Below are 13,548 nucleotides of genomic sequence, written 5' to 3' on the forward strand. Positions count from 1 at the left end.
AGAAGGGCCATAATTCTCAGACAATTAGAGAAAATAGTAAATGGAAAGATATAGCAAAATCTTTATAAGGAAAAAAGAAAGTTGAGATAATTTATATTTGATGTCTTCTCTTAGAATTATTTATTGTATATATTTAAGATGTATGGCATGATGTTTTGACATACTTATCTTGACACAAATATACATAGTGAAATGATTACTAGAGTCAAGAAAATTAACATATCTATTATCTCATAGTCACCATCCTCCTCCTCCTCCTCCTCCTCCTCTTCCTCCTCCTCCTCCTCCTCCTCCTCCTCATCTTCCTCCTCCTTCTCCTCCTCCTCCTTTTTTGTGGCAAAAGTACTATATTAGTCCATTCTTGCATTGCTACAAAGGATACCTGAGTCTGGGTAATTTATAAATAAAAGAGGTTTAATTGGCTCACAGTTTCACAGACTATAAAGGAAGCATGCCTAGGAGGCCTCAGGAAGCTTACAATCATGGGGTAAAAGGTGAAGGGGAAGCAGGCACATGGCTGGACCAGGAGGAAGAGAGTGAAGAGGGAGCTGCTACACAATTGTAAACAACCAGATCTTGTTTTTTAATTACATTACAGCTTTTAAAAAAATATCTTATGAGAACTCACTCACTGTTACTAGAATAGCAAGGGGGAAATCCTCTCTCATGCTCAAATCACCTCTCGCCAGGCCCCTCCTCCAATGTTGAGGATTATAATTCAATATGAGATTTGGTAAAAAATATTATTAACTATAGTGCTCATGTTGTAATCAGAACTCTAAACTTATTGATCCTATATAACAGCCACTTGATACCCTTTCATCTGTAACTACCCATTTCCCATGACCACCACCACTGCCCCTGCCCACCCGTCTCATAACCACCATTTTAATCTCTGTTTCTATATATTCAAATTTTTTAAGATTCCACATATAAGTGAGATCATACACTATTTTGTTTTTCCTTGTATGGCTTATTTTACTTATTACAGTATCTTCTGGGTTCATCCATGTTTTCCAAAATGGTAGAATCTCTTTTGTTAAGGCTGCAAAACATTCCATTGCATGTGTTTGTGTGTGTGTGTGTGTGTGTGTGTGTGTGCAGGCATGCACGTGCACAGTGGAGTGTGTTTATATGTGTGTGTGCGTGTGTGTATATATGTGTATTATATATATATTAACATATATACCACATACAACAATTTCTTTATCCAGTCATCCATCAGTGGAAATTTCAATTGTTTCCATATCTTAGCTATTGTGAATAATGCTGTAATAAACATGGGAGTCAGATATTTTTAGTAAGTAGTGATTTTATTTCCTTTGGGTATATAACCAGAAGAGGGGTTCCTGGGCCATCTTTAAAGTTTAAGATAAGTCATCTTCCAGGAATAAGGAAACCAGTATCAGGGTCAGTATCTACATGTAGTTGCCAGTTAAGAGTGATGAATAAATAAATAGGATGCTGTAAGCATCTAGCCACAACCAGACAGCATGAATGCAGTCAAATTGTCCTCAAAAATACTCAGAAGATTGAGATCAGGCATAAAGAAGCCAGGCAGTGCACAGAGGACTGAGGGATCTGAAAGTCCTGGTAAAATCTTTGTGAAATGGCTACAGGCCATCTGTCTGCAATAAAAGTGCTGAAAGGAGAGAGGAACTCTGAGAAAAATAAGGAGTTCATAGCAACAGCATATTCTAGGTTCATAATACTGAGGTAAGTGGAAGAGAAAAGGCCGCAAGACAGGAATTGTCAACAGAGATAAATGGAGATAAAAGATGACTGTAGCTCTGTAGGTGAAAGGATTACAAAACTAAGTTGATAAAGGGCCTCACTGGAGAAAGAAAAATCCTTGAGGCTGAATCCAGGGTACAAATCAAAGAAAGGAAAACCAAAAGGCTGACATTGAGGAAGACAGGAAACTATCCCTCCGAATCCATTACCCTACCTTCAACAATTATCAACATTTTGTCAATTTAATAGGGATTCTTAGCCTCAATATGATAGAAAGCCCTTAACAGAGTTACTTGGAAAAATATTAAGAATATGAGAAAATGGCTGGCCACAGAGGCTCATGCCTGTGATCCCCAGTGGCCTTTGAAAGGTGAAGGCTGTGGATCACTTAAGCTCAGGAGTTTGAGGTCAACCTGGGCAACATGGTGAAACTGTCTCTAGAAAAATTTTTTAAAAGTAGCCAGCCTGGTGGTGTGCACCTGTAGTTCCAGCCACTCTGGAGACTGAGGTGGGAGGACAACTTGAGGCCAGGATGTCAAGAATGCAGTGAGCAGCGATTGTACAACTGCACTCTGGTCTGGGTGATGGAGTGAGACCCTGTCTCAAAATAATAATAATAAGCATCCAGTATCCCTAGAGTCAACTGGATAATCAAGCAGATGCAGTTGATAGAAGTCTGTGAGTTAACACTAACATTTTAGTTGATAGTCGATACAGATGAGTAGTTAATGGGCAGGAGTACAGTAGAATAATGGTAGGTCCATAGTGATCCAGAAACACTGAAGTTATCATTTTACACCATTTCCTCTCTCTTTCTCTCCTTCAGTGTTTCAGGAAATAGGCAAATACTATCTGGATGACTAATTCAACCTAATAGGACATTTGTTTTGGTAAATGTCACATTAACTACAGTGTGTCATATCAGATAGTAAAGATATGCAAACCAGATTTTGTTTTAAATTCAATATTACTGTGATTTAAAGTGTATGATTGGCAATTCTGAAGCATGAGAAAAACATTCACCAAGGATTTAAAAACTGTTTCTAAATTCATGTTATTTATTCCATCTGTTTCTGAGTTGTACATGTATATTTTTAACATGGTTCTAGCTTTGTCAATTCATTGATAGTTTTCTCAGGGAAATACTTAGTTCAATCAATATCCATTTTATTGCTAACAATTGGCCTTCTGTTAAAAAAAAAAGCAAAAAAAGTTTTGACTATCTTTCACAGGAGAAAGAATCCAATTTTTGTATCCTTTAAAATGTAGAGGCAAAGAACCATTACTAAGGGGTTTGGTCTATAAGCTAAAGTTGATGCATTTTTGTATCATATTTGAATTACATTTTGCATTTTAAGTATAGTTTGAGAAAAAAATCAGAAGCCTCCTCCCATAATTTAAGGAAAAATTAATTCTTAGTTAACTTAATTATACTGGTTAGTGCTTCTGTGTCCATCCTTGTTGTAGTTGCTGACATCAGATTTACCTTTCTCCATAAAAAACTGGAAAAGTGAACAAAATATGTTTAGCAATTATATGCAGACATTGGACACTATGCAGCCTCAGAATGCAATTCTTGAAAGAAGAGAAAGAAAAGAGATAAGCCTTGAAATATCCCTAGTTTTCTGCCTAAAGGAGGAGAAACCCAACCAAGTCTGATGCTCCCACTGAGTTGAGAAATAGCAGGGTTTGGGAGGCTGATGCAATAGGGTTAATGAGACAGAGTGTTGGAGAAGAGAGAGCTATGCACAGAATTATCTTCAGATATCTTAGTAGAGTTCCTTGGGTCTTTGGTTGGATATCAAGATGTGTGTGCATTGGGTGAGACTCCACAAAGCTGAGTAAACAATAATGGCTAGGAAGCAGTAAGTTTAACAGTTCTCAGGGCTCAGACCTGAAGATGACTCAATTCTGACCAGTTTGAATGAAGAGATCTGGTTGACCAAGCAGGGCATTCAATAGAGATACCAGATACGTCACCCTTAAAAGTAGGATTAAGGTAAACCTAAAGCCTCTTTTAGATACACTCTAAAAGGTTAAAAGTACTCCTCTAAAGAATCAGGATGACTTACAAGTTGCTTACTTTGCCTGCCAAACTCTTTAAAGGAATACAAAAAATATTGTATATTTATCAACACAACATTTACAATGTTCATCATCCAATTAAAAATTATTAAACTAGCAAAGAAACAAGAAAATATGATACCCCAAATTCTAGTGATATAGTAATCCTTAAATGGTTATTGAAAGAAATTTTTTCTGCATCATTATGAGAGCAAGATTTGCTAAGGTTGGCATTGCCAAGGAAAATACTCACTGGATCACTTGTCTCTATGCCTCAACCCACAATCAGCTCCATTTCGGACATTTAAAAAAAGTCTCAGAGAAGAAAGACAATATATATACATTATCATGTGCAAACCTGAAGAAGTTGTTCAAACTAAAGGATAAACTGCGAAAAATACTACAGTAGGCCAGAGAAGGGCTATGGCAAATCTATAGTGTACATCTGTTTAAGTGACACATATTTATGAGAGTTTTTTAACCTTGACATATTTATTGTTTCTTAGTTAATTTATCAAAATAGTCAAAACTGAATTCTTTCTTCTACAATGGTGAGTGACATAATAAGTGTTTTGCATCTTTCCCAAAAATGAGGAAAAAGGAAAATGGAGGGAAAAAAAATGGACTAAAATTTAGAGACATTAAAACAGAATTAGAATAGGAAAATAAGTAAGTTATACACCACCACCATTCCACAAAAAGGAGTTTGGTTGCCTAAGAGAAATAATCTACTAGCTGTCTCTTGTTTCTTGATAGTGTAAAAATTTCCTCATGGATCTGTCTGTATCTGCCTTTTGGGTAACATGGTTATTGTCAGTTGTATCATCTATAAATTACTAAAGTTACACAGTCTTCCCTTCCAAAATTAATTTATAGAAATTCTTTTAAAATACATGTAAAAATTATAATCATATCACTAAAGTAGAATAAAGAAAAAGAAAAAGGAAAGAAAGAAGATACTGAAAGAGAACAAAAGAAAGAATGAAAGGAAGAAAGAAGGAAAGAAAGAATACTAAAAATACTTTTGGCAATAAATCTGAAAATTCAAATGAATTTAATAATTTTATAAAAAAATAGATATTACCAGAACTGACAAATAAGTAGAAAATATGTTTCATCTTACAACAATTAAAGACATTAAATTAAAAGTTTTAAATCTATTCACAAGTTAAGCACTAAATACAGAGATTTCAGTTTTTATTTTCCAGAATCTCCAAGGAGCATATCTGTACCTTAGGTTTTCAGATATCCTCCTTGAAGATTTTGGAAAATAAAATTTAGTTTCAAGAGAACTAAATTTCTTTTGAAAAAAGAATTTAAAAAGAAAAAAATCCTAAGACTAATTATTTTTAGATGTGCTACAAACCAAAGACAAACTACTAACTAGTGAGAAAAAAGACAACTTTATCTTCAAAAAAGCTAATAAAATATTAAAGTTAACTTTGAACAGAAATGATAAAAACCAGAAAATAAAGAGTGACATCTTTAAAGTACTAAAAAAACTGACAATCTAAAATTTTATGTCTAGAAAAAATATTTAAAAGTGAAGGCAAAATAAGTGCATTTTATTATAAATTAAAAAATATTGTCAGTAGGCCTGTATTTTTAAAAGTTCAAAGAATTTGTCAAACACATGTAACCACATAAAGGCAGGAAATTAAAAGGAAGAGCAATAGAAAAAGTAAAACTGTGAGTAAATATAAATTTCTATTGACTAAAAAAATTTTATGGGATTTAAAATATACCGAAATTATTATTATTATTTTTTTTGAGACAGAGTTTTGCTCCTGTTACCCAGGCTGGAGTGCAATGGCACGATCTCGGCTCACCGCAACCTCCGCCTCCTGAGTTCAGGCAATTCTCCTGCCTCAGCCTCCTGAGTAGCTGGGATTACAGGCACGTGCCACCATGCCCAGCTAATTTTTTGTATTTTTAGTAGAGACGGGGTTTCACCATGTTGACCAGGATGGTCTCGATCTCTCGACCTCGTGATCCACCCGCCTCGGCCTCCCAAAGTGCTGGGATTACAGGCTTGAGCCACCGTGCCCGGCCAATATACCTAAATTTAAAAGGCATAATAAAAATATGCAATAGGCAGCAAATGATCAATTGAAGTGTTTTAAATTTCTAGAATTTTCAGAAAGCAGTAAAATAATAGTTAATATTAGCTTATATTATGACAAAGTTCGATGCTGTAACTTCTAGGAATTGGAAAAGAACATAAATTATATAAAGGATAAAAAAATATATATTTAATTAATTTAACAAAAGATGGTAAAAATCAAAAGGAGCATAAAAGAGGAAAGGAAAATAAAAAATACATAAAATAATACTAAAAATACATATGTATTTATATATAATTATAAAAGTATGAAAGGCTTAAATATTACCATTGAAAGACTAAGGTTATTATATAATATTTTTTTAAAAACAGTAGTTAACTGTAAGTTTCTTCAAGAGACAAATTTAAAATATTAAAAATAGAGAAAGTGTGAAAGCAATAAGATGGCAAAAAATACACCATGGAAAGACAAACACAGAATTAGACAAAGAAAATTTTAAGGCATGACATTATTAGATATTAAAGGTGTATTATATTAGTCCATTTTCACACTGCTATAAAATACTACCTGACACAGGGTAATTTATAAAGAAAAGAGGTTTAATTGACTCACAATTCTGCATGGCTAGGGAGGCCTCAGGAAACTTACAATCATGGTGGAAGGCAAAGGAGAAGCAAGCACCTTCTTCACAAGTCAGCGAAAGACAGAGCAAGAGTGAGAGCAAGAGACAAAGAGGGGGAGGGACACTACTAAACCACCAGATCTCAAGAGATCTCACTCACTACCACTAAAACAGCATCAGGGGAAACTGCCACCCATGATCCAAGCACTTCCCACTAGGCCCCTTCCCTAATACTTAGGGATTACAATTCAAAATGAGATTTGGAAGGGTACACAGCCAAACCATATAAAGTATTTTATAATAATAAATTTGTCAATCCACCAGAAAGATATGAGTTCTAAATCTGTATTCATTCAAAAACATTTCTTTAAAATATGTAATGGGAAAATCTATAAAAATAAAGAAGAATTAGACCATTCTATAATCTTAATAGCTGATAAAACAAGCAGATTTTTTAAATCATTAGATATGAAAGACTTCAACACAATTACTAAAACTAACTTAACTGACATATGCAGATCATCGCATTTAAATATATAATCTTTGAATTGCATATGGGACACTTACCCAAAACAAATGTCCCTATGCTGCCCCATAAAGGAAATCTGAACAAATCTTGATGGATTTAAATAATTTCCACATATTTTTCTGACCATAATTATTAAGCTAGAAATAAATCAAAAGCTAAGAATACATCACACAAAAATAACTAGAAAAATCCTCTATTGTTTGAAAACTAAGAAGGACATTTGTAAATATCCATCAATCAAGAAGAAATCACAAAAATATCAGAATAGACTTTAAATTAAATGATAATGGAGACATGACATCAAAATTTTAAACATGCAGAATAGCTAAAACAGTCATCAAATAACTTATAATCTTCAAAAGACATACTAGATTTGAAAAGGTAAAAAAAATTAACAATCTGATTTTTTAATTCAAGAAGCTAAATAAAGTAAGGCAAATCAACTCCAAAGAAAATTGAAAGAACATAGTAAAAACAAGTTCAAAATTCAATGAACTTGAAAATTAGATAAAATGAACACTTTCCTTGAAAAAGATAACTGATCAGAACTTAAGAAAAGAAATTCTAAATAACTTGATATCTATTAATGAAACAATTCATTTGTAAAAGCATCTCACACAAAGAATATCATAAGTCTGGATGGGTTCATAGGTGAATTATTACATTTAAGAATTAACACAAATCTTATACAAATACTTCCAGAGAGAAGAAATAGTAAAGGTTTTCAAATTCATTATGTGAGGACAGTCTAGCTTGGATTTTAATACCTGACAAGGACATTACAAGAATGGAAAATTACAGAACTTATTCTTTAATGAGCATAGATGTAAAAATCTCAGAGTATTAGAAAATCCTAATCAGAAACACATAAAAAAGGTAGTACATCACAACCAAGTGGAGTTTACTTCAGATAGACAGAGGGGATTTCACATTCAAAAGCATATCAGTACAATTTACTGTATTAATAACAAAAAGGTAGAAACATCATATAACAATCTCTCAAATGCAAGAAAGGCATCTGACAAAAATTCAACACCCACTTTTATCTTTCAGAAATTCTCAGCAAATTAGAAAAAAAAGAACATCTTTAATCTGATATAGGTTACCTATGAAAGTCTAATATTATAAATAACCAACACATTCTCCCTAAGATGGGAAATAAGACAGGAGATATAGAATCATCATCTCCATGTAAATTGATTGGAGGTTCCAACAAGTGCAGTAAGTCAAGAAACTAAAACCGGAGGTTTAAAGATTGGAAACTGAAACCTAAAACTGACATTCTTAACAGAAGAACTAATTGTGTATGTAGCAAATTTAATTAATTAATCAACTGAAAATCTACTAACAGGATTCTTGGGTAAATTCATATAGGGTAGAAGAAAATCTTCTATGAATATGTTCATATTTCTGCATGGTCCTGGCTTTCTGAGCAAGAAGGTGAATTTGAATAGTAAATACTTCAGAAGCAAGAAATAATATATGATGCTCGAAAGATTTAGAGACTTTTCTCTCTGGAGCCATTCATTTGCATTCCTGGATAATAAACCTAATCTCTGTATCTCCTGTGGAGAGAATGGGCAGGTTTACAGCAGCCTCTTCAAAAGTTTCTAATCTTTAGTGTTTCTCAGATGTTACATGGACCTGCTCGGGCAGCATGCTCCTGGGCCCACTCTGTATGACCCTCATGAAACTTCAGGGGCAAGTGGAACTGAGGCAAACATGTTGTGCCATGAGTAATAAATTCTCCACACCCATTCAAGAACTTCCTTACCAATAGAATTTTTGGAAACACGGCAAGCAAACCTTAGTCACTGCTTGACAATCTGCCTTCATATTTAACAGTGAATAAGTGACCATGAAATTTTATAAACGGTACTATTTACTGTACTAAACTATATAAAATACCTGAGATTATATTTAACAAAAATTGAAAAAAGCACTACACTAAAGTCTATGAATAATACTAACATAAATTCAAGGCCTAAATAAATGGAGAGATTTACCATGTGTCAAACTCACAAGGCTGATTTGTGATTTATTAAATCAGCCTTGTGAATTTGCCAATAACCTCGGAATTATTCTATAGATTCAAAACATCCTCAAACGAATTCCAGCAAGTTGTACAAATTAACAGGCTTCTACAATTCTACATTTCATGTAAAGTCTCAAACGCATATGAAAATGCAAAGAACCTTGGCAATACTGAGGCAATCTTGAAGAAGATGAAAACTGGGGAACTCAGACTTAAAGATGCTAAAGAGTTTTAGACTCTATAAACAGTGGAATAGAATAAAGTCAATAAGTAGTCCACACACATTCATTCACCTTATTTTTAAAGATGACATTTCAAAACAGTGCAAGGAGAAAGAATTATCTATCAAAATACGGTGCTGGACCTGAAATTATAAAAATTCCAGAAGAAAACGTAGGAAAAATGCTCCTTGATACTGGCCTTGGCAATGATTTCTTAAATATCACACCAGAAACTTAGACTGCAACACACACAAAAATTAGTAAATGAGGCTATATCAAACTAAAATCTTTTTCACAGCAAAGGAAACAATTAACAAAATGAAAAGGCAACCTATGAATCAGTAAAATATATTAGCATGCCATATAATTGACAAAGGCTTGATAACCAAAATATGTAAAGAACCCATACAACTCAATAGCAAGAAAACATGTAACCCAATTAAAAATAGGCAAAGGATATAAAGGGACATTTTCCCAAATTTTAATTGACCATTTAAATGGCCAACAGGTACGTAAAAAGATGTTCAACATCACCAAAAAATTAGGAAGATACAATTCAAAACCACTGTAAGATATCACTTCACACCTGTTAGGATAGCTATTATCAAAACAGAAGAGGTAGCAAGTGTTGGCAAGGGTATGGAGGCAAGGGAAACTTTGTACACCGTGGGAATGTAGAAAGGTCCTGATATTATTGAAAACAGAATGGAGGTTCCTAAAGAAATTAAAAATAGATTTATTACATGATCCAGCAGTTCCTCAAAAGAAACAGAATCACCATCTTGTAAAGATATTTACAATGTTCATTGCAGTTCATGCCAATGTTCATTGCAGGATTGTCCACAGTAGCCAAGATGGAAACAACCTGTTTCTGTTGATGTATGGATGGATAAAGAAACTGGAGTATATATAGACAGTAAATGGAATATTATTCAGCCTTTAAAAAGAGGAGATCCTGTCCCTTTGCCACAACATGGATGAAACTGTAGGATATTGTGCTAAGTGAAATAAACCAGAAACAGAAAGAACAATATTGTATTATCTCACATATGGATGCTAAATTAAAAGTCAAATGCACAAAGATAGAGAAAAAAACTTGTTACTGGTGCTGGGCAGAGGGAGCAGGAAATGGGGAGATATAGGTCAAATGACATTAAAGTAGAAGTTATGTAGGATGAACCCTAAAGTTCTAACGTACGACATGAAGGCTACAGTGAATAATAGTGTATTATTTTTAGGATTTTTGTGCTACTCTTGCCATAAGGAGAAAGAAAATGAGAACTATATGAGATGATGGACACGAGCTTTTTTTTTCACCATAGTAACCATTTTACTATATATGCATATCTCATAATATGTGATATACCTTAAATATACACAATAAAATCTATTTAAAAAGTTATGCCAAGCCATTTAATCCACACTAAAACATGAATCTAGAGTTATATCTCTTAACATAAACAAAAAAATTCCAGATGGACTGCAGATCAATATGTGAACAATAAGCAAAGTTCTTTAAGAAAGCATAGAATATACATTCATGATCTTTGAGTAATCAATGATTTTTTAAACTGGAACACAAAAGGCAGCATTCCTAGCGGGAAAAAAAATGATAAGTTTGGCTATATTTAAAGAAAATACTTCTACGTACTAAAATACACCACCCAGAAAATGAAAACAACCTACAAAATGGGAAAATATAATTGAAGTATGTATACTGTACTTGTGCACACACACACACACACACACACATTCAACTAAAGATTTATATCAGAAATAGAAACTGCTACAAATAAAAAAGTAGAGATATATAAATATGAATAGAGATAAAGACATGAAGAAGAACTTTACAAAAGAGAATAGCCAAGTATTTCATAAACCTATGAAAACATACCCTTTTATTCATCATCAGTGAAGTGTAACTTATTAACCACAATATGATATCATTACAAACCCATTATAGTGGGTAAAATGTACCATGTATTGGCAATTGTGAGCCAAGTATTAGCAAATATGTGGAGCAACTGGTCCTCTCATATGTGCTAGTAGGAGCTTTAATGCTCTAATCATTTTAGAAATCAGTTTGGCAGTATCTATGAAAGTGGAACATCACCATACCCAATTGTATACCTAATTATTTTTTTATTTTTATATTTATATATTTATATTTTTATATAATTATACTTAATTATATTTAAATTCTATACCTAAATATATACAATTGTATACCTAATTATATACCCAATATAAATATACACATAAATTCACTACAAGACTGGTAAAGAATGTTTTCAGCAGCACTGCTTGTAATAGCCAAAAACTGGAAATACTGTAAATGTCCATCAAGTGTAAAATAAGTAGACATTTTGATGTTGTCATAGAATAAAATACTAGGGAGCAATGAGAATGAATAAACTTCAACTATTAGCAAATGCATGCTAGTAAGCTTTTTATTCTACACACAATATTGAGCAAAAGCAGCTAGACAAAAATAGTATAATGTATAATTCCACTTATGTAAAGTCCAAAAATAGACAAAATTAATCTGTGGCATTACAAGTCAGTTCAATACCTTTGGTGGGGGATGGTGACTGAAAGTGGATAAGGCAGGGCTTCTGAATGTTAGTTAGTCATACTCTGTTTCCTGGTCATAGAGACTGTGAAAATTCTCAAGCAGTATGCTTAAGTTTTATGCATATTTCTCTGTTATGTTCTACTTCAATAAGAAGGAAAAAAAAGAAAATTTCTTAGTACTCTCTATTGAAAGTATCTAGAAATAGTAACCAAATTTTTGGGCTGCTATTATCGAATATCAGAGACTGGATGGCTGAAAGAACAGAAATTTATTCCTCACAGTTCTGGAGGCTGAGAGGTCCAAGGTCAAGACACCAGAAGATCTCCTGTCTGGTGAGAACATTCCTGGTTTGCGGAAGGCCATCTTCTCATGGTGTAGGTGTACTCACAGGAATGAGAGAATAAAATCCTCTCTCTCATGTTTCTTCTCAGAGCACTAATCCCATTGATGGGAATCCACCCTAATGACATCATTACCTCCTAAACCCCACTTCCTAATACAATTATATTAGGGGGTAGGATTTCAACATATGAATTTTTGGGAGACACATTCAGTTCATAACACAAAAAACAGGAATCAATACCTCTACTTTCCAGACTATGGCCTCAAAATACTAATTTCAACTAAATGGACCCAGCACCCCTTGGGAAAATGTAGGTTTTCAAGTCTTAAGCAGTATGAAATTTCCAAGATGAACCTAGAACAACTTGTCATTAACAGTTACCCACAAAGCTACTCATGACAACTAGGCCTCTGTCCAAAGGACTCAAGAGTCATCATGATTATCCAAGGATGGATCTAGGGCCAATTACATAATTTTCAGGGTAAAATAAAATTGTGGGGTTCCTTGTTCAAAACACAGGGAAAACGTTGCAACTAAAGGCACTATAAGCATTTTTTTCTTCTGCAGCATGTCCCTTGACTTGCCATGACTTTTTTAAATTTGCTATTAAATGTCATTATAAAAAACGAAAAATTAAAATTTTGAATTATTAACATAGATTCTGCCATTCATTTTTATATTGTATAATTTCATTTTTAAATGCAAATAGAAAGTAATTTAACTCATATGCAGAACTACTGTATTTCCTAGCTAGTACATTCAAACGTATTTCATTCTTAACAGAACAATGTAAACACTGCACAAAATTAAGTCTTCTATTATTGTACTTCTTGATAATGAGTACCTTCTATCAACATTCTCTACCTTTGGCTTACTGATGAGTAAAGAATAACTAAAGGAAAAGCAGCTATGAGTTGCTCTCTTTCCCTTACCTTCTATGTCATCATTTTGTCATTGTAAATCTTTTGATAGTACAGGGAAGTAACTTTAGTTTAAAAAAAAAAAATGCCACAGGGTTCTTTGGTCATTCATCTTTCTTAGAATGCTAATGCCTTCTCTGTGCATTAGAAGCGAGCTCTTGTTTGAATGGAAAGTATGGCTTCTCAGGACAGTCAGTGCCCTACTTAGTCATGGGCCCTATATACCTACCTTGCATTTGCTCTGTGTTTCTCTAAACTCCCACACATTTTTCTACCAGAATTCGGTGCTCATGGCATTATGAACACTACATGCAAATGTAGCAGCAAGGAAGAGTAGACACATTATGTCCTTTGTGCAAATGCATGCTCCATTGTCCCATCAAGACTTCTCTTAGAAAAACACAAGTTCAAAAATAACTCGATTAAGAATGTAATGACAGAA

This window comes from Saimiri boliviensis, chromosome 1 (assembly GCF_048565385.1).
Source record: "Saimiri boliviensis isolate mSaiBol1 chromosome 1, mSaiBol1.pri, whole genome shotgun sequence".
Classification (NCBI taxonomy): domain Eukaryota; kingdom Metazoa; phylum Chordata; class Mammalia; order Primates; family Cebidae; genus Saimiri; species Saimiri boliviensis.